Consider the following 20504-nt stretch of genomic DNA (forward strand, 5'->3'; position numbering starts at 1 on the left):
TAAACAATAAGACGCTGTGCATCTTTAACAATGGAAAGTCCAATGCTGTCTGGCCTTTTCCTGGATTCCATCAGAACAAGCTTTGTCCAGGAGCCTGCAGGGAAAATGTGTGTTGAGCTCCCATTAGGGAGTGCAGGTAGCCACACTGGCATATCTGTCACCAAGGTGTCCTTTTTCTCACAGAAGTACCAAGCAGCTTTACAGTGGCCCAGCTTTAGGCTGTTATAGTTGTTTTTCATGTTATGTATGATGAATTGTGGCATAATAATATAACAACTGTTCAAAAAGCAAAGAACCCATAGTTACTACATTTAATTATCGTACAAAAACATGTACATTTTCTATATTAACAGTATTAATAGTACCTAATCTTTTTTTAAACTTATAAACTAGGATTGATAGTATTAATATTAAGAGTTTTAATAGTACTTAATATTAATATTAATAGTACCTAACCTTTTTAACAGTATTAATAGTACCGAATCTCTTTTAAACTTATAAATTAGCAAAAACTTTAAAAGAGGAATTGAACTATGTGAGAGAAGAAAATTATAGAGAAATGGTGAAATGAAAAACAAAATTTAGAAACATTTGTAATTTTAAAAAAGCAGCACCGGTAGTGGGGAAAAAATAAGAACCAAGATACATCATGTACAGGTACAAGCACCCAATGATAAATGTAAATGTATTGTATACCTAAAATGTACCAATAAAAGAATTTAAGCAACCCCCCCCCAAAAAAAAACAGCTTAATGAAAAAGGGAGAATTATTATTACACTTTCAATGGCAGGAAATGCTGTGGTGTTTTAAGGCAATCAGGGCTGGTTTCCAATCAAGGACTATAAAAACTTCAGTAACAATAATATTATTTGTTTGAACTGAAAATGGCCCTTATCAGATTTTCTAGGCAATAAATTGGCAAAAGCATTGTATATTCATAGAGTGAATTTCCTAAGACATCCTATGAGAACTTTTGTTAAATCCAGTGACATTATCAATTTTTAAAAGGCAAATAATTAAGTTATTCAGTGCAAATAAGAAACAGCTATCCAGTACATATGAAGACAAAATACATTATCTTAAAAAAAATTGGTTTAGAAAAGGAAGCTAATTAGATATTATAATTTTTTTTAGAATCTTAAGAGTGCAGTTTAAGAAACTAACAATTAAATAATGGGAAGTGTTTGCATTTACCATGAGTACTTTCATTTTTTCATTGTCTTAAGAAAATCCCCATCAGAAATTAGATACTTCCATGAAGAAGAACACCTGAGAAATTGCATTAACACCAAACCAGCACTCCAAACAATTCAAAACAATGTCCAAGGAAAAGACAATGAAGGTTACAACTCTATGAGGCCCAAAAAAAGGAAGCCACCAGTTAAGGCAAGAAACTAAAGAGAAAGGCAGAAAAAAAAATAAATAAAAGAGCCAACAACAGTAAAACATCATGACAAGGATGAGGCAATATCTATCAATTATAACCATCAATGTTAATGGCCTCAATTCAACAATCAAAAGAAATAGACTGGAAGAATGGGTTAAGAAGCAAAATCCAACAATATTCAGTATACAAGAAATCCACCTAAATTAAAAAGAAATTCATAGACTGAAAGTAAAAGGACAGAAAATAGTTCTCCACGTGACAGGAGCCCCCCCACCCCACCCCCCCAAAAAACCCAGGGGTAGCAATCTTATTTGAGGAAAAAGGACTTCAAAACTAGAGACAAAGATGAGAAATTAATTGAGAGGCAAAGATGGTTACTACAACCTTGTGAAGAGAGCAATTGAAGAGGAAGGGATGACAATCATGAATATACATGCACCAAATATGACTGCCCACAAATATACAAAACAAATATTAATGGACATGAAAAACCAAATAATCACTAATACAATTGTAATGGGGGATCTCAATACCCCACTATCACAAATAGACAGCTCATCTAGAAAAAAAGTCAACAATGAAATTTTAGAACTGAACCAGGCTATTGAACAAATGGACTTAATAGATGTTTACAGAGTGTTCCACCCCACAAAATCAGAATACACATTCTTTTTGGCTGCACAAAGGTCATTCCCCATGATAATTCATAGGACCTGTCTAAGCAAATGTAAAAGAATTGAAGTTACCTCGTGTATATTTTATTTATATATATATATATATATATATATATATATATATGACCATAGTGCAATAAAATTGGAGATCAATAACATAAGAAACCGCAAAACTTCCACAAACACATGGAAAATAAATAACACCCCCCTGAACAACCAATGGGTCATGGAGGAAATTAAAGAAGAAATTAGACAGTTTCTACAAGTAAAAGATAATGCCAGTACAACATACAAGAATCTATGGGACACAATGAAAGCAGTTCTAAGTGGGAAATTCATAGCAGTGAATGATCGAATTAGGAAAACAGAGAGAACTCAGATAAATAACCTAATGCAGAACCTCAAGCTCCTAGAAAAAGAAGAGCATAACAAACCCAAAGCTCTTACAAGAGAGGAAATTACAAAGATCAGAGCAAATATCAATGCAATGGAGACTAAGAGAACAATACAAAAAAATCAATGGAACTACCCATGTGCAGGTGAAAAGAATATGCATTCTGATTTTCTGGGGTAGAACACTCTGGAAACATTTCCTAAGTCCATTTGTTCAAGAGTTTGATTAAGTTCTAGTATTTCATTGTTAAATTTTTGTCTAGTTGATCTATTTGTGACCGTGTGGTAATGAGCTCCCCTACTACTGCTCTATTAGTGCTTATTTGTTTTTTTTATGTCCATTAGTATTTGTTTATATAGTTTTGTGCACCAGTATTTGGTGCACATATATTTATGATTGTTATCTCTTCCTCTTGGATTGCTCCCCTTACAAGAATGTAATGTCTATCTTTGTCTCTCTTAATTAGTCCTGGTTTGAAATCCACTTGATCTCCAAAGAGGATAGCTACTCCTGCTTTTTTTTTTTTCAGGTTCCTTTCACATGAAGTATTGTTCTCCACCCTTTAACTTTCAGTCTATGAGTTCCTTTTTGAATTAAATGTGTTTCTTGTATGCAGCATATCATTGGATCTTGCTTCTTGACTGATTCTGCCAGTCTATTTCTTTTGATTCGTGAATTGAGACCATTAACATTGATGGTTATAACTGATACATATTGACTTATCATTGTCATGACTGTTTCTTTCTCTTGGATTCTCCTCCTTTGCAATTAATGTCTTGTCATGCTCGATGCATTCATTGTGCTCAGCTTCCTGGGGTTTTGATTCTCATTGTCTTTTCCTAAGATACTGTTTAAAATTGTCTGGAACACTGGTTTGGTTTTCATGAATTTCCTCAGGTACTCTTTGTCATGAAAGTATCTTATTTCTCCATCAATTTTGAGATAGTTTTGCAGGGTACATCAGTCTGGGTTGAAAGTTGTTTTCTTTTAGGGCTTGAAATATTTCACTCCAGTTTCTTGCCTTGAGGGTTTGTCGTGAGAAGTCTGCTGTTATTCTGATGGGCTTTCCTTTCTATATGATTTGTTTCTTTTCTCTAACTGCTTGTAGAATTTTGTTCCTCTGTTGGCTTTCTGCAATATTAACTATTATAGGCCTATGTGTAGATTTTTTTTTGTTGTTCATGGCTAGTTGGAGTCCTGTATGCCTCACTTATCTGTATGTCAAGTTCTTTTCCCCTGCTTGGGAAGTTTTCTGCCATCACTTCTGTGAATAGTTTTTTATGTCATTTGCACTCTCTCCTGTTTCTCCGTTGACTCCGATCAGTCTTATGTTATTCTTTCCATCATCTAGCAGCTGCTGGATTGATTTCTCATGGTCCCTTACTTTTTTTTTTTGGTACCGGGGATTGAACTCAGGTCCTTGGGCTTGGGAGGCAGGCATCAGAGCCACTGAGCTAAACCCCCAGCCCGGTCCCTTACTATTTTAAAGCAATTTTTCTTTTCCTGGTCACTAATTGCAGTCTTATCTTCTATAGCTGAAATTCTGTCCTCACATTGGCTCATTCTGCAGTGTAAACTTTCAGTGGAGCTTTTAATCTGGAAATCTGTTTGCATCTGTTTTATGGATTCCATTTGTTTCTGATGTTGGGATTCCATCATGTTCCTCAGCTCCTCTCTATTTTTTTTTTAACTGTGTCCTCTCTAGACTTATTAATCATGGCTTGCAATGTGGGCACAATCTCTGCTGTTATCTGAGAAATTATTTCTGATTTCCTTGTTTCCAGATCATCTTTTGTTGTCAGTTTAGGGAGTCCATGTCATTGAGTATCAGATTTTTTCATCTCATTTCCTTTTGGAGTTCCTTTAGGTAATCTGGAAGTCTGGTTTTGAGACTTGCTTACATGCCTTCTCATTTCAATGGGGGATAGAAGGAGGGATATGTGTTACTGGAGCCTGCATGGTTTAACTCCTGGGCACTGGTTGTGGCTCTTCTCCTTGGTGCAGGGGCAGTGATACGGTGGCACAGAAGTTTCACCTCCTCTGTTCTGGGGGCAGCTCTGCTCCTCAGCACTGTGGCAACTATTGGTTATTAAGGACAGAGAGCGACAGAAAAAATTGGTGGAGAGATGAATGTTGTCCTCATAGCATTTATGGCCTTACATGTAAAGATCTACATGGAAATTTCATCATTAGGGTATAACTCAAGCAAGATAAAACACTCTTTTGTTTCCCTTGTGGTAATCTCCTCAATCCCAGACAGCCATCCTATGATTAACTTCCTGAATTAAAAAATAAGCTTTCAACTCATGGTACCTTTTAGCCATGTTATAAAGAAAAATAATCTCTTCTAATCCAATACATCTCAATTAAAAATGCCTGAAATGGACACATAGAAAGAGTAAACAAACTCTATAGACATCAATTCTTTCAAGTTTCAAAAAATGTGATGCTCTTACTTCTTGACTTAAATAAATCTTCTGGCTATAAAAAGCCTTGAAGAGGGATGCAGCATTCTTAGAATTGTTTTTAAATATGAATCAGTAAAGACCTTCTTACAGAAACCACTTAGTTATTATGCATTCATTGCCTCATATCAATTTATTTTTTAAATTAACAATTAGCTGCAATCAAAAGAAAGGATGAGAAATAAGAGACCATCTAAAATAACTCTTGCAGGTTTCTAGAATTTTGAAAAGAACTCTGGGAAATATTAATCATTAGCTCCTAACTGAAAAATAATCTTACTTTCTTGAATAAAAAGAAATCATAAATGATTATTTTAGGACAATTGATAGAGATGGAGAATAACCTTCTAAGGAGCTTCCCTTTTACCATCAATCAAGATTATGCAAAGGTTTGAGTATATTTACATTTTATTATTGACTACAACTAAGATTGATATGTGCCATTTGCTTTCTTTTCTTTTGTATTTTCAAACATACAGAAAATCCTCCAAATGTTCATCATGGAAATCATAAATCTTGAAAATAAAAGTAGATCTTACTAAGAATTATTTCAGGACAACCGGTATAACTGAGATATAACATTATCTATAGAGAACTTTGTACACCTTTCCTTCTGATTGTAACTGCAGAAAATGGTTCATAATTTCTTTCAAAAGTATTTTGATGGACTCAAAGGTTTTTTTCTGTAGTCTCTACTTGAAAGATTATACATATATATAATATATATACATATACATACATATATCACAGAACAGATTTGAGGAACTACGTAAGTTTTTATTAACATAGGCTGCTAAAGACAATTACAGCAAACATGTTCTTAAAGATTGACATGGCCACCTATTTACTATTCATTTATTCATCAGTCATTATGAAGAAATTGATGTATTTGGAAGGTGGTGATTAGCTGGGCTATATGGAGAATAGTTCATGGAAAGAAGTGAACACCTAGGAGGGGCCCTAATTTCTAGCATGGGGGTGAAAAAGAATTTGAAGATGGCTTCTTGAAGAAAAACTTAATGATGAATTTGCATCCACGTACACAGGTTAGGCAGTAAGAAAGGACATGTATGAAGATAGGCTGTAAACTGAGGAGGAAATGGGAGGAAGAAGAGTATACAAGCCCTGAAAACAGACTGATTAAAGAGACGTGAATGTAGTTTCATGTATCTGGGGCATTTGCCAATGAAGGAGAATGTAAACAGATTACAGATACTTAGGGATAGAGAAGGAGACCAATTTGAAGCCAGAGGCTTAAACTAGGCAAGAAATGATATAAATTAAAGAAAGAACCTGAAAATGCCAGACCATGGAGACACAGAAAACTTCCAAATTACATTACATAGTGTCTACTTTGGGCATAAACAAAAAGAATATTGGTTCCCAACTGTGGAGATCATTTAAATTACATAATTTTATCTGTTTATTCGAATGTATTCAGTTGCAATGGCAAGTGTTCCACTGTCAGAGTCCTGACCCCTACCTCTCACTCCCTCATGGTGGACAGAAGTTACATCCTCTCTATATCTGAGCAGATGCAAAGTGCCTCACAAGGGTCCTAACTCAAGTTATGAATAATCCAAGTTCACTGTTGTAGCAAGCTCATGCTTGTTTATTCTCTATCTCTGCCTCTATAGAGCATTTTAGAAGAAAAATGAATTTTACTGAAAAAAAAGTATTGTCATGGGGTACTTAAAACGCCATGGGAATTGGAAGCAGTACCATGATTATGACCTTATTCAGCACATGTTCTATGATTATGGGTGTGCTTTAGGAGTAGATATGGAAAATGTAGTATCAATCAGTTCCATGGATAAATGCTTCATTAGAAGCCCAGCATTATGTACAAATAAGAATTTTATGAGCTGGATGTAGTGGTGCATGCTTGTAATCCCAATACTCAGAAGGCTGAGGCAGGAGGATTGCCATGAATTTTAGGCTAGCCTGCGCTTCATAGTGAGTTGAAGGCTAGTTTGGACTACATAACAAGACTTTTTCTCAAAAAAAAAAAAAAAAGAATCTTACAAGTTGCAAACACTTCTCCTAGTGACAAACAGCCAAGGACACTGTCACAACTCAAATAGTAATTTCTCTCCCTTCTCCTCTTCCCCTCCCTGTCCTCTGATTTCAAATGGCTTTGAGGTCCTTCCTTTTCCTTTATCATATTGGCATTGTCGTCCACCTTCACCCTGTTATTGTCTCATTATATATAGTCAAAAGACAACTTGAAAAAATGTTTTTAATTCATCAAAATCATTAACTGCTAATGAGTGCTTTTAGACTAGATTTGTCACAGTGAGTTTGGCTTGAGCAATAAGGAAAGCAAATTATTTCTGAAATTTAAGCCTGATTTTTTCATGAGAAGTATGTATCTCTTTATACTTTAGTTAAAAGTTCACAGAGGAAAAGGCTTCCAGGTCAACTTACCACGGCTCCCAGCACAAAGGAGGAGGTTTCCAGGTCGATGGAGCATTGCTCCCAGTGCAGACGAGGAGCCTTCTAGGCCAAATGTGCCACCACTCCCAGCACAGAGGAGGAGGATATGGGCCAACATGCTACCACTCCCACTGCAGAGGAGGAGGCTTCCAGGCCAATGTACTACTGCTCCCAGCACAAAGGAGATGACCTGCATGGGCACCATCAGCACCCCTACCACTCTGAAATGAGAAAACACATGAACAAGCCTCAGAATCAGACATCCAGATCATCTGCAGCAACCCAAAAGGGAAATGAGATGGAACAATCTGATATTCAGCTACCTAGACTCCCTGAACTGGCAACAAAAGATGATATGGAAACAATGAAATCAGAAATAATTTCTCAGACAACAGTAGAGACTGTGCCCATAGTGCAAGACATGATTAATAAGTCTAGAGAGGAGCTGAGGAACATGATGGAATCCCAAAATAGGAAACAAATGGAATCCATAAAATAGATGCAAACAGATTTCCAGGAGATTAAAAACTCCACTGAAAGTCTATGCAGCAGAATGAGCCAATGTGAGGGCAGTATTTCAGATATAGAAAATAAGATTGCAGTTAGTGACCAAGAGAAGAAAAATTTCTTTGAAATTGTAAGGGACCATGAGAAATCAATCCAGCAGCTGCTAGATGATGCAAAGAACAATAACATAAGACTGATCAGAGTCAATGAAGAAACAGGAGAGAGTGAAGATGATATTAAAGAAGCTCTTCACAGAAGTGATGGCAGAAAACTTCTCAAGTAGGAGGAAAGAACTTGACATGCAGATAAGTGAGGCATATAGAACTCCAAATAGCCTTGATAAAAAAATCTACACATAGGCCTATAATAGATAATATTCCAGAATCCGAATAGAAGAACAGAATTCTACAAGCAGTTAGAGAAAAGAAACAAATCACATAGAAAGGAAAGCCCATCAGAGTCACAGCAGACTTCTCAAGGCAAGAAGAGCTTAGAGTGACCTATTTCAAGCCCTAAAGGAAAACAGCCCCCAATTCAGATAGATGTGCCCTGCAAAACTATCTTTCAGAATTGATGGAGAAATAAGATATTCTCATGACAAAGAGTACCTTAGGAACTTCATGAATACCAAACCAGCACTCCAAAATACATTAGACAATATCCTAGGAAAAGACAATGAGGATCACAACTCCAGGAAGCCCAGGAAAATGAATCCATTGGGCACAACATGAAATTAAACGCAAACGGGGAGAATGCAACAAAAAGAAAAGTCATGACAACAAGTTAATACATATCAGTTATAACCATCAATGTTAATGGTTTCAATTTACCAATCAAAAGAAAAAGACTGGCAAAATGGGTCAAGAAGCAAGATCCAACAATATGCTGCATACAAGAAAGACAGAAAAGTTATAGAATGGAAAACAATATGCCATGTGACAGGCACCTGAAAAAAAGCAGGAGTAGCTGTCCTTTTTGCAGATCAAGTGGATTCCAAACCAACACTGATAAAGAGAGACAAAGGAGGACACTACATCCTTATAAAGGGAACAATCCAACAGAAAGAGATGACAACCATAAATATCTATTCACCAAGCACTGGTGTGCCCAACTATACAAAACAATTACTAACAGACATGAAAAATCTTATAAGCACTAATACAATAGAACTGGAGGACCTCAATACACCACTGTCACAAATAGGTCAACTGGACAAAAAACAAGCAACAAAATACTAGAACTCAATCAAACGCTTGAGCAAATGAACTTAACAGATGTTTACAGAGTGTTCCACCTCACAAAATCAGAATACACATTCTTTTCAGCTGCACAAGGGTCCTTCTCCAAAATAGACCACATACTCACTCATAGAATGTGATTAAGTAAGGTGAAAGTAATTGAAGTTATCCCTTGTATATTATGAGACCCTAGTGTGATGAAATTGGAGATCAATAGCAAAAGAAACTGCAAAAATTTCATAAATACATGGAAAGGGAACAACACACCTCTGAATAACCGATGGGTAAAAGAGGAAATTAAAGAAGAAATCAGACAGTTCCTACAATTAAATGACAATGATAATACAACATATCAGAATCTATGGGATGCAAGGAAAGCAGTCTTATGAGGGAAATTCATAGCAGTGAATACTCATATTAGGAAAACAGAACGAGCCCAATTAAACAACCTGATGCTGAACCTCAAGCTTCTAGAAAAAGAAGAGCAGGACAACCCCAAAGTTCATATAAGGGAGGAAATTATAAAGATCAGAGGAGAAATCAATGCAATGGAGACTAAGAGAATGATACAAAAAAACCAATGAAGCTAAGTGTTGGTTCTTCGAAAGAAAAAACAAAATTGACAAACCCTAAGCCAACCTTATCAGAAAAAGGAAAGAAAAGGCCCAAATCCATGCAATTAGGAATGAAAAGGATGAAATTACAACAGATCCAGCAGAAATCCAAAGGATCATAAAAACCTACATGGAGAACCTATAAGCCAATAAGATGGAAAACACAAAAGAAATGGACAGACTCTTAGATACATATGAATAACCACAAAGTTGAATGAAGAAGACCTAAAAATTCTAAATAACTCAATATCACTCAATGAAGTTGAAAAAGTAATTACAAACTTACCAACTAAGAAAAGCCTGGGTCCTGATGGCTTCACTGCTGAATTCCACAAAACATTTAGAGAGGAACTACTCCCACTACTGTTTAAACTGTTTAATGAAATTGAAATGGAAGCAATACTCCCGAATTCATTCCTGGAAGCAAGCATCACATTGATCACCAAAGCAGAGAATGTCCCAATTGAAAAAGTAAACTATAGGCCAATCTCACTAATAAACATAGATGCAAAAATCCTTAATAAGATAATGGCAAATAGAATGCAGAAGATCATGAAGAAGATCATACATCCTGACCAAGTGAAATTCATCCCAGGGATGCAGGGGTGGTTCATCATATGCAAATCAATCAATGTAATACACTATGTCAATAGAACCAAGGACAAAAACCATATGATCATGTCAATAGATGCAGAAAAAGCATTTGACAAAATCCTACATGCATTTATGATAAAAACCCTACAAAAAATTGAAATAGATGGTCTCTACCTCAATCTGATAAAGTCATCTATGAAAAACCAACAGCCAGTATCATACTAAATGGTCAAAAAGTGAAATCCTTCCCACTAAAATCAGAAATAAGACAAGGATGTCCACTATCACCACTCCTGTTCAATATAGTTTTGGAAACATTAGCCACAGAAATTAGACAAGAGAAAGAAATATAAGGAATAAAGATAGGAAATGAAGAAGTCAAATTGTCATTATTTGCAGATGACATGATACTGTATATAGAAGACCCCAAGAACTCCACCGAAAGTCTTCTAGACTTAATGACCAAATTCAGTAGAGTAGCTGGATACAAGGTAAACATATAAAAATCAATAGCTTTCCTCTGCATGAACATCAGACTAACTGAGAGACAAACAGGATCAAACAATTCCTTTCACAATACCATCCAAAAACCTGAAATACCTAGGAGTCAACCTAACAAAAGAAATCAAAGACCTCTTCTCTGAATACTATAGGACAGTGAAAAGAGAGATTGAAGACAATATCAGAAAATGGAAAGACATCCCTTGCTCCTGGGTAGGAAGAATGAACAGTGAAAATGGCCATACTTCCAAAACTGCAATATAGATTCAATGCAATCCCAATTGAAATTCCAGCAGCATACTTCATGGACCTTGAGAAAACAATCCAAAAATTCATTTGGAACAAGAAAAGACCTAGAATAGCAAAAGCAGTTCTAAGCAACAGAGATATGGCTGGGAGAAACACAATCCAAAATTTGAAACTATACTACAAAGCTACTGTGATAAAAACAGCATGGTACTGGCAAAGAAACAGACCTGAGGACCAGCAGAACAAATTAGAAGATGCAGAAACAATGCCAGACACACTCAGCCCCCTCATCTTTGACAAAGGAGCCAAAAACCCTCACTGGAGGAAAAATAGCCCCTTTAATAAATGGTGCTGGAAAAAACGGGTTTCAACTTGCCAAAGATTAAAACTAGACCTATATCTCTCACCATGCACTAAACTAAAATCAAAATGGATTAAAGATCTAAATATTAAAACAGAAACACTGAACCTGCAGAAACAGAGTTTAGGTAGAACTCTTGAAGACATAGGTGTAGGAAAGGATTTTATGAACAAAACCTCAGTTGTCTGTGTACTAGCACAGACATTCAACAAGTGGGATCTCTTCTCATTAAAAACCTTCTGCAGTGTAAGAGAAAGCACCAAAAATGTGAAGAGAGAAGCCACAATGTGTGAAAATATTTTCACCTGCTGCTGCTCAGACAAAGGTCTACTATCTCAAATCTATAGAGAACTTAAAAAGATTAGCCCTCCCAAATTCAAAGTCCCAATCCAAAAATGGGCATCTGAAATGAACAGACATTTCTCAGAAAAAGAAGTACAAATAGTAATTGAGCATATGAAAAAATGTTCAACATCACTACTCATTTGAGAGATGCAAATGAAAACAACACTGAGATTCCACCTCATTCCAGAAAGAAAGGCTTGTATCATGAAATCAACCACTTGTGGTGGGAGTGTAGACTGGTTCAGCCTCTGTGGAAATCCGTATGTAGACACCTCAAAGAACTAAGACTGGGAGTCCCATTTGACCCAGCTATTCCCCTGCTGGATATCTTCCCCAAAGAAAGAAAAGAATCGTATCATAGTGATATATGTGCACCCATGTTGATAGCAGCACAGTTTGTAATAGCTAAAATTTGGAAGCAGCCCAAAAATATTGGATAAAGAAAATGTGTTTTTTTTCTGAAATGGAGTACTGCTCAGCCTTAAAAAATGAGAAATTAGAGACATTTATAGCTAAATGGATGCACATTGAGGTGATACTCTAAAGTGAAGTAAACAGGACACAAATGTAAATAACGAATCATTTCTCTAGTGTGAGAAACTGAAAGTGTAAATAAGGACTAAACGGTATAATAGATGATGCGATATATGAAGAAAAGGACAAAGAGGAAGGGGAAATGGGAGGGCTAGGGGAAAGGAAAGGAGGGAATGGATTTAATATGAGAAAATGAAAAATGGAAACAAAGTCTTTGTAAATAGGGAGGGATGGAAGGGTTAAAGGGAGGGCAGGGGAATGGGGAAAAAATAAGATCCAAGAGAGATTATGTAAAGATGCAAATTTCCAATAATGAATGTCATTATATTGTATACCTAAAGGGTGCCAATAAAATTAATTTAAAAAATTAAAAAATAGTAGTTTCGGGAATTAACTTAGTGGCACAGCTCCAGCCTTACAATTGCAAGGTTCTTAGTTCAATCCACGGTACAAAAAACAAAAAACAAAAAACAAATAATTGAGCCACAGTAGAAAAAAACTCCTCCTCAAGCCCTGGGTATTCTCTCTGTCAACTTGGCTCATGTAGTACCACTCTGTCTCTTCATGTAGCCCTGCACCTGAAGAGGAATGAGGGTCGTTACTGATTTTATAAATTCTCTGAGCTGTAATCCACATACTCTTCCTTAATTACCATAGCATTATCATTCCTGTCTACAGCCTTATATCTGAGAACTGTTCGCTCCTTAGAACCCCTACCGAAGCATCAAGCCTAGCCTCTATGCTTTTCCTTAATCATGGCCCCACTGATCAAGTTGAATAGACCTGTTTTAGACACATGACTCTACCTGGGCCAATCTTTCTCCTTTCAATTTTGAATCAGAACACTATTGGTACTAAAAACTGAAGTCGCGTAAAGTCAGGGGTTTCACAGTTATCTCCTGCAGTCCACTGGCATGTCTGTTGAAGTGTTTTTGGCAAAGCGTACGCTCTGCTGCCAAGACCAGAGAGAGTCCCATGGCCTCAGAGAGACAAATAGAATGATTTTTATTTCTGTTTTCCAGCTCTAGGCTTGAATCCATTCTAAGATTTACTTACTTCTCCTGCCTTGGTTCCACTGGACACAGATATGTCACAGTTTCTATTTGGTATAAAATTATTTTGAGATGCGGGGAGCTAAAATTCATACTGACTCATTGTTGTACTTGTTAACAGAGCCAAATTTGTGAACAAATTTATCATTGATTACCATGTTCACTATCACCGTCACCATTCCTTTTTCCAAAAGTTACTTACAATATAAAACTATTTCTGAAAGAGATGAATGATTTGAATTTTATTGGCAAATGTTTCAGAGATACTTTGCTGATAACCAGTTGAAAGTGAAGTTCTTTGGATATAACTCAAAAGACAGATAACTTCGGCTTCAAGAAAAAGAGGAGGGCTCAGCTATCAATGAAGGGACCAAGGATGAACTTGGATAAATTCACATTTTGTCTGACTTATCTTTTTGTCTGGTGTTACCTTTTGAAAGATGAAATTCTACAAAGTAGAGTGTAACCAAGTTTAAGCATCGGTATGGCCTACGTATGCGAATAATCCATCTTATTTCTGTTTTATAGTTATGTGATTAACCCAGAGACAAATTTATAGATGGGAAAAAAGGCCAATCTAATAATTAGAGATGGTTATTTCTGAAAGGTTTTCAGGTGGGTTGTCCTGGAGTCTCTATGAAGAGCCCATTTTAGATCAACAGACTTCTTGCTTTCATTGAAAACGGAGTCAGAAGATTGAAGATGCTCCCCGATCCAGGGCTGTATAAGAGCTTCTTGGTGCTCTGGCCTCACAAAGTTTTGACTCAAGAAAATTTCTTAGTGTCTATCAACCATTAAAGAAATCCTTTAAAATTAGTACTTATATCCATGGGGCTAAGAAAAGAAATATTCTTTGTGTAATTGTTATGTACTATTGTAAAACATAAGCCTTTGGATAGGATTTTAGCAACAAACAGAACTAAATGTCCTCACTTTTGGAATGGAGAAAATTGGAAAACTGAGTTGTAATTCCAGTATTCGTTAGCATTATTTTTTACATATTTTTCATCCATGGCATGAGAGTATCAGTGTTAATAAACTACTTATATACTTCTAGGAATAAGTGTGGCATCCCGTGTAAGGATTTGAATACTGTGCCAACAGAGATAGAAATTTGAAAACCTACATAAATTTGAACAGATATTGAATACAAATTTGATGTGTTTCTTTAAGTTTTTCATAAAATAGTCTCAAGGCACAAATTTTATTTTTTTTTTATTTAAATTATAATGACTAACATAAGGAAACTAAGAGAAAAGTCAAATGATGAAGAGAAGGTTGTAACTTGAGAAGATGGTTGATATTCTGTTATTTTCTATTATGTCACTCATTACTTAGAGGCTACAAACCTGATTTGCTCCTGCCCATAGCTAACATGGATCAGCATTTTAACTGGATGGCTTACTTGCAAAATCATCTTATGGCATGACTTTCAGCACCAGTGTTGATCACAAAATACATTTCAATTGTTCTGCAAACAAACTTTCTTCTGATTAATAATTAAACAGAGGAACAGCTTGCAGTATATGCTTCGAACTAATTTTACTATATATAGTGGGAAATGACAAGCACATATGAAGATGTGACTGAAGCCTGGTAACATTTAAATATTCAGCTTTTCCTCTGTTACCTTGACTAGAGCAAAGTTGTTTCCCAAGGTAAAAACTAAGTGGTCTGCCGGCATATGGTCTAACCTCCATTTGAGTGCTAAAAGCTGGATACTGTTTTTGTGAAACAGATGTTGTTGAGTGCAGCAATGCACAACTGACTCTAGCTAACAGCTGGGAATCCTTCGTGACCCATATAGCGAGAAATAAACATGGTCCTATGCTTGGCAAAAGTGTAAGAAAGCAAATTTCCATTTGTTAAGAGCTTATCAAAATGAAGAATAAATGTTTTTAGCCATAAACTGATTTTATTCACCAGAGTAATCTTTCCAGCAGCTTATGTGATGGCCTCATAATATTACAGGCACCCTTTGCCAGATGAAAGCTGCAGTTGCACTGTCATATAGTACAGATGGAAAATAAACATCTGCCTCAATCAGGAGAGTAGACCAAGGACAAGGATGACGAATATTATCTGGCATGACTATCTTTGTGGGGAAGCATATAAATGCTACAGGACCAAAACCACTGGCATCGTCTGGTGTTGTCCTTATGTGGTTACTGACCATGAAGAGAGATGATTAGTATGCACTCTCCAAGGAGGAGCGCTGCAGATGCTCAGGATGCTATGATTCCAACTCTCCAGGATCTGCTTTGCTGTAGCCACACCATGCAAGTCTCAAAGCGATTCCATTTTATTTTTATTCATAGTTCGGCTGCATTTATTGTCCTCATAGTTTCTTGTCATTGGAAGTGACAAGTGAGGGGAGGAAGGAAAAAGAAGAGGAGCTAATTTGGAAAAGATAAAAAATCATTTTCATAATCACAGGAAAATGTCAACAAAGGCAACTCCAAATACGAATGATTTCCTTCACATGGGGACTAAACCCCAGCATTTAATTATGAAGTACTACATTTTAACTGCATGGTCCAACCTCACCTTTGGCAGCTCCTGAGTGGAATAATATATGCTTTAAGAGAAAGAAGCATGTGCACATCCATACATAGACACACACACACACACACACACACACACACACACACGTGCGCGCGCTGCTGTCCCTGCACTAAGTTGCTTTTGTCCTTATTGCAGCAAAATGATTCATGTGGCACAAATAACATGACAGATGTAGCTTTAAAAATTCAGTTTTATTGCAAGTATCTTTTTGACTGAACCTTCTTTCATTTTCTGGTATCTCTTGTGACCATATGGAGTTTAGATGGCAGTGAATTTCCTTCTACTAACTCAAACCCTTTTCTGCACCTGGGGACGATTTTGGACAAAGAAGTAAAGAAAATGGAAAAAGTAGAAGTAAAAAGAGACTTAATTACAGATTATATTACAAGCAAAAGTACATTTTCCTCTTTGTAGAAAAACACTTTCAGGACTACAGTTTTGCTAGAATTTTATTTTTAAGAGCAATGTGGTAGAGAATTCTATCAATGAATTTTGGTTATTACTTTCACTTCAGTGACAGAAAAGGAAATAAAAGAAACTTGCTGAGATTCTTAGAGTTCAGTTATCTAGTTGGAGCAATTATAACTTCTTTTTTATTTCAGATCTTAGAAGGAGATGAATTGTCAGACTTCAGCCTGTACATCAATTTATTGTTTCCTATGTATCAAGTACTGTACTTAGCTCTTTATACACACTAATGTTTAATATTCATAAAATCCTATGAATGAGATACCATTATTATTATCTCCATTTTACACAGGGGGGTTTTGAAACACAGAGAGATAGTTTGTCTAAAGTCACACAGCTTATAGTGGACTAGCATTTGAACTGAGGGGGTGACTTTATGCTCTAGATCACATTACTATGTATAGTCTAAGAAATTAAAGCTTGCTTGATAACAAATGTCAAGATATGTTGTTTTTAGTTACCTCATTAATATGAACTATACTTGCATGGTACTTAAAAAGATATTTAATTACTTTTACTATACTAGATTTTAGTTATTATACAAAAGTAATTTATGACCATTAAAAATAAAATAATACATACATTTACATAAAATTAAGTCTTCTCATCTCCCTTCAAATCAATTTTTCTAAAATGACAAATGTTATCAAGAATGAATTTCTCTTTCCTCTTTTTCTCATTAGACATTTTAATTGTGTATGTGTTGCAGAATTCCCAGAGACAGGAGAGACCAAATGGGAGTCAGGAAGATTTATTTAAGCTGTATATACTGGCTCAGTGGACTCTAGGTCTAAAATGGCTGAGCGTTGAACAAAGAGAAGTTTCAGCTTTTGTATATTTGGTCAAAGGGGGTGATTTTTCTAGTGACACAGCAAATGAGTTTACCAGAATAAGACAAAAGCAGACAGTTTTGTAACTTTTTCTTGAAAGAAGACTGCCTTATGAATCACATGAGAACACTGTCATAAACTTTGTTTACAAGATACAGTTGTTAACATTATCTGTACCAGAATAAGGACTTACAGACACAGGGCAGAGCGGGTGACCAAGTATGGGGGTGGGGAACTTCCTAAGGCTTGGAAGGACTTGTTTTTTTTTAAGTTTTGCTTCATATAGTTATAGGACACACATCGCTTCTCAGTCTTTTGGCTAAGATCAAGTGTAGTTATAGGTTATATATATAACCCCTAGTGACTCCCTGTCTTTTGCAGACAGAATAAAAGCTAAAATTTTGAAATGGTATACAACACCCTGCATAGGCCACCCCTTCATTATGGCTCATATCCAGTTACTACCAGCCAACATACATTCTTGCTTTCTTCATTGAATCTTAACCTCATTGGCCTTTTTATGCCCTTTGTAAAAGAAGTATTCAGCACATACAACCCTATCATTCCATCAGTCTAGGACAATCTTTTCTGTATGTCTATATGGATTTTGTTCTTAGTTCCATTGGGTACCTCTTCAAAATCCACCCTAACAAGCCTTCCTTGACTACTCTGTGTAAAATAGAAGTACTTTTATTCTACCCTGGAAATATTTCATTTCAAAGATTTAACATCATCTAATACATGTTCATTTACTGTTTCTCCCCACTATACTGCTAGCTCTGTGTAAGTAAAGATTTTCGCATTTTTTGATTTACTGCTCTTATCACAGATACTATGAACACTAGCTCCCATGACGTTCTTAAAAGTATTTGTTAAATAAATGCTTGTGTCCCTCATCAGGTTACATTCTATGGTTTCCTGGAACACAGGCATTTGTGCAGTGAGGTTCTAAACCTGTTTCCATGTTTAACTAAAAGTTGTACTGGAAAGATTCACCTCCACAAATCCAGGGATTTCTATTTTCAGCCCTGGTTAAGAATCTATATTCATTACTTTCCTGAAGAGACTTTATTTTGGAATTTCCCTGCCATGGGCCATGAGGCAGCCAGAATCCATCCCAGTAGGTCAGATCTGAGGGAGCAGAAGTTGATTATTTCTTTCCCTTGTGTAATTGATGACCTAGGATACAGCCAGCTTTGTTTACTAGGAAATGACAACCTTAATGAGATTATGAGAAGTTCCAAATTTGTCTAAGAGAAACATTAAATAACCCTTCAAATAAAGGTAGATTCTTTCAATTAAAAGAAAACTATATGGGTGCTGGAATTATAGTTCAGTAGTAGAATGCTTTCTGCATCCCCAGCACTGAGACAACAGCAACAACAAAAATCTTATTATCCACTACCTATGTGTGTGTGTGTGTGTATATATATATATATATATACACATTTTAAATTTAATATAATTGGGATTATAATTTATTTACTATTCTTTCCTCAACCTGCTTTCTTACTTACCAATCTGTGTCAATCTATTATTAACAATTTCTTTTGTCAGTACATGAAGAAGTTAATTTATTCTCGTTAACATTTGCATAGCTGCCATTTTAATTTTAAACTTTCCTATTGATTTCAATTTATAGTACTTTTAATATTGCTGCAGGGAACATCCTTGTACATACAGATTTAAACTGTTATTTCCAGAAGAAAGTATTAAAGTAGAATCTCTTCACTAAAATATGTGAACATTTCAAGCTTACTTTGTCAAATTATCTTCAGAAAACCATTTCAATTTATACTCATCAGTATTACAAATTATCTTCTAGTTTCCCAAATTTTCACCATCAATATGCATTTTTTGTTTAATCTTTCTGATCTAAGAGGAAAGATAGTTTTTATTTTGCATTTCTTTGATTAATGGTAAAGTTAAGCCCATTTGTTATTTTCATTATCCATTTGTATTTCTCCTATGAATTTTCATAATTTTCATTTATCTGATAAGAAAACATTAATTTGGAAATATTTTATGTATATATAGACAAGCCAGTTATTCAAATTATCTATGTGTTTATTTGTTGATCGTTCAACCTACAAAATTCTAGAAGAATTTTCAAAAGTGGCCCATTGTCACTGCAGCTTAGTTTATTTCTCATATATTTAACAGCTTTTGGTTTTTGTATTACTGAATACTCTTAGATATAAAAAAGTTTAGACTTTTATCATGCTTTTGATAGTTTTCAATTTCTTGGATGCATAATTTCTACTTAATCATTAAACTTCCTTGTTCCAAAATGTTATAAATTTTACAGTTTGTCTTTAGAAGCTACAGTTTTTCTAAGGTTTTTGGCTCAAATGAATCCTTTTCTTTGTATTTGCTATTTTTCATGTATTCTTTTTATTATCATGAAGAAGATTTCTCAAAAATGTACTTTCTTGTTTTCTGGATTTCTCTATTTTCCATTTTCGAACTCCTGTTCTTATCTAGTTCTTTGCAGCATTTCTATACAACTGCTAAAGTTATGTTTAATTAAAAAATAACAAAAGTCCAGGGATGTAGCTCAGCAGAGTAGGGCCTGCCTGGCAAGCGCTAGGCTCTGAGTTTGATTCTTGGCACCAAAAACAAAGAAAGAAAAAAAAACCAAAGGAAACATTTAAGCAAAGCAACAAATAACCTTCACCTCAATTTTTTCCTTAAACTTGAACACATTTCTGGTCCTCACTTTTATTTTTTGTCTTTTCACAATCAAGTTATATAAAAGTCTAAACCCACAGATTCATCATATTTATTTTTTCCATCCTTCTCCCTAAAGTCTGGACTCCTTACTGACCTCCCTGTGGAATCTGCTCAAGGAAAATATACCGGTTGTCACACTCAATGACTTCTTGTCGAGCCTTATATTATTTGATCTTTTTTCCATTTAACACCATTTAACTCTGTTGGGAAAATACTTTTATCCTTCAACTGTTATAAATACTCACTCTTTGGACTCCTTTGTTATTCATGTTTCCTTGGAATGCCCTTTACATACTCAAGTTTATCTGCATTTGTGGTTGCATCCGCCTTGTGTGGCTTATCCTGATTTCTGTATCCCAATATAAATTTCTCTCCTGAACTCCAGACATACAGCATGCTAGACAGTCTATGTCTTTAAAGAGCTGAGAGAACACATGTAAAACTGAATTCATCATCTTCTCTCTACTGTACTGATCTGGATTTCTAAATAGTAGCTGAATGTTTTTGCTATATCTATTAGATTATAGCTGGTTCCTTACTACCATATTAGAGATAT

This window comes from Heterocephalus glaber, unplaced genomic scaffold (assembly GCF_053883595.1).
Source record: "Heterocephalus glaber isolate CG9 unplaced genomic scaffold, H.glaber_assembly_v1.0 deba00001553, whole genome shotgun sequence".
NCBI classification, from domain to species: Eukaryota; Metazoa; Chordata; class Mammalia; order Rodentia; family Bathyergidae; genus Heterocephalus; species Heterocephalus glaber.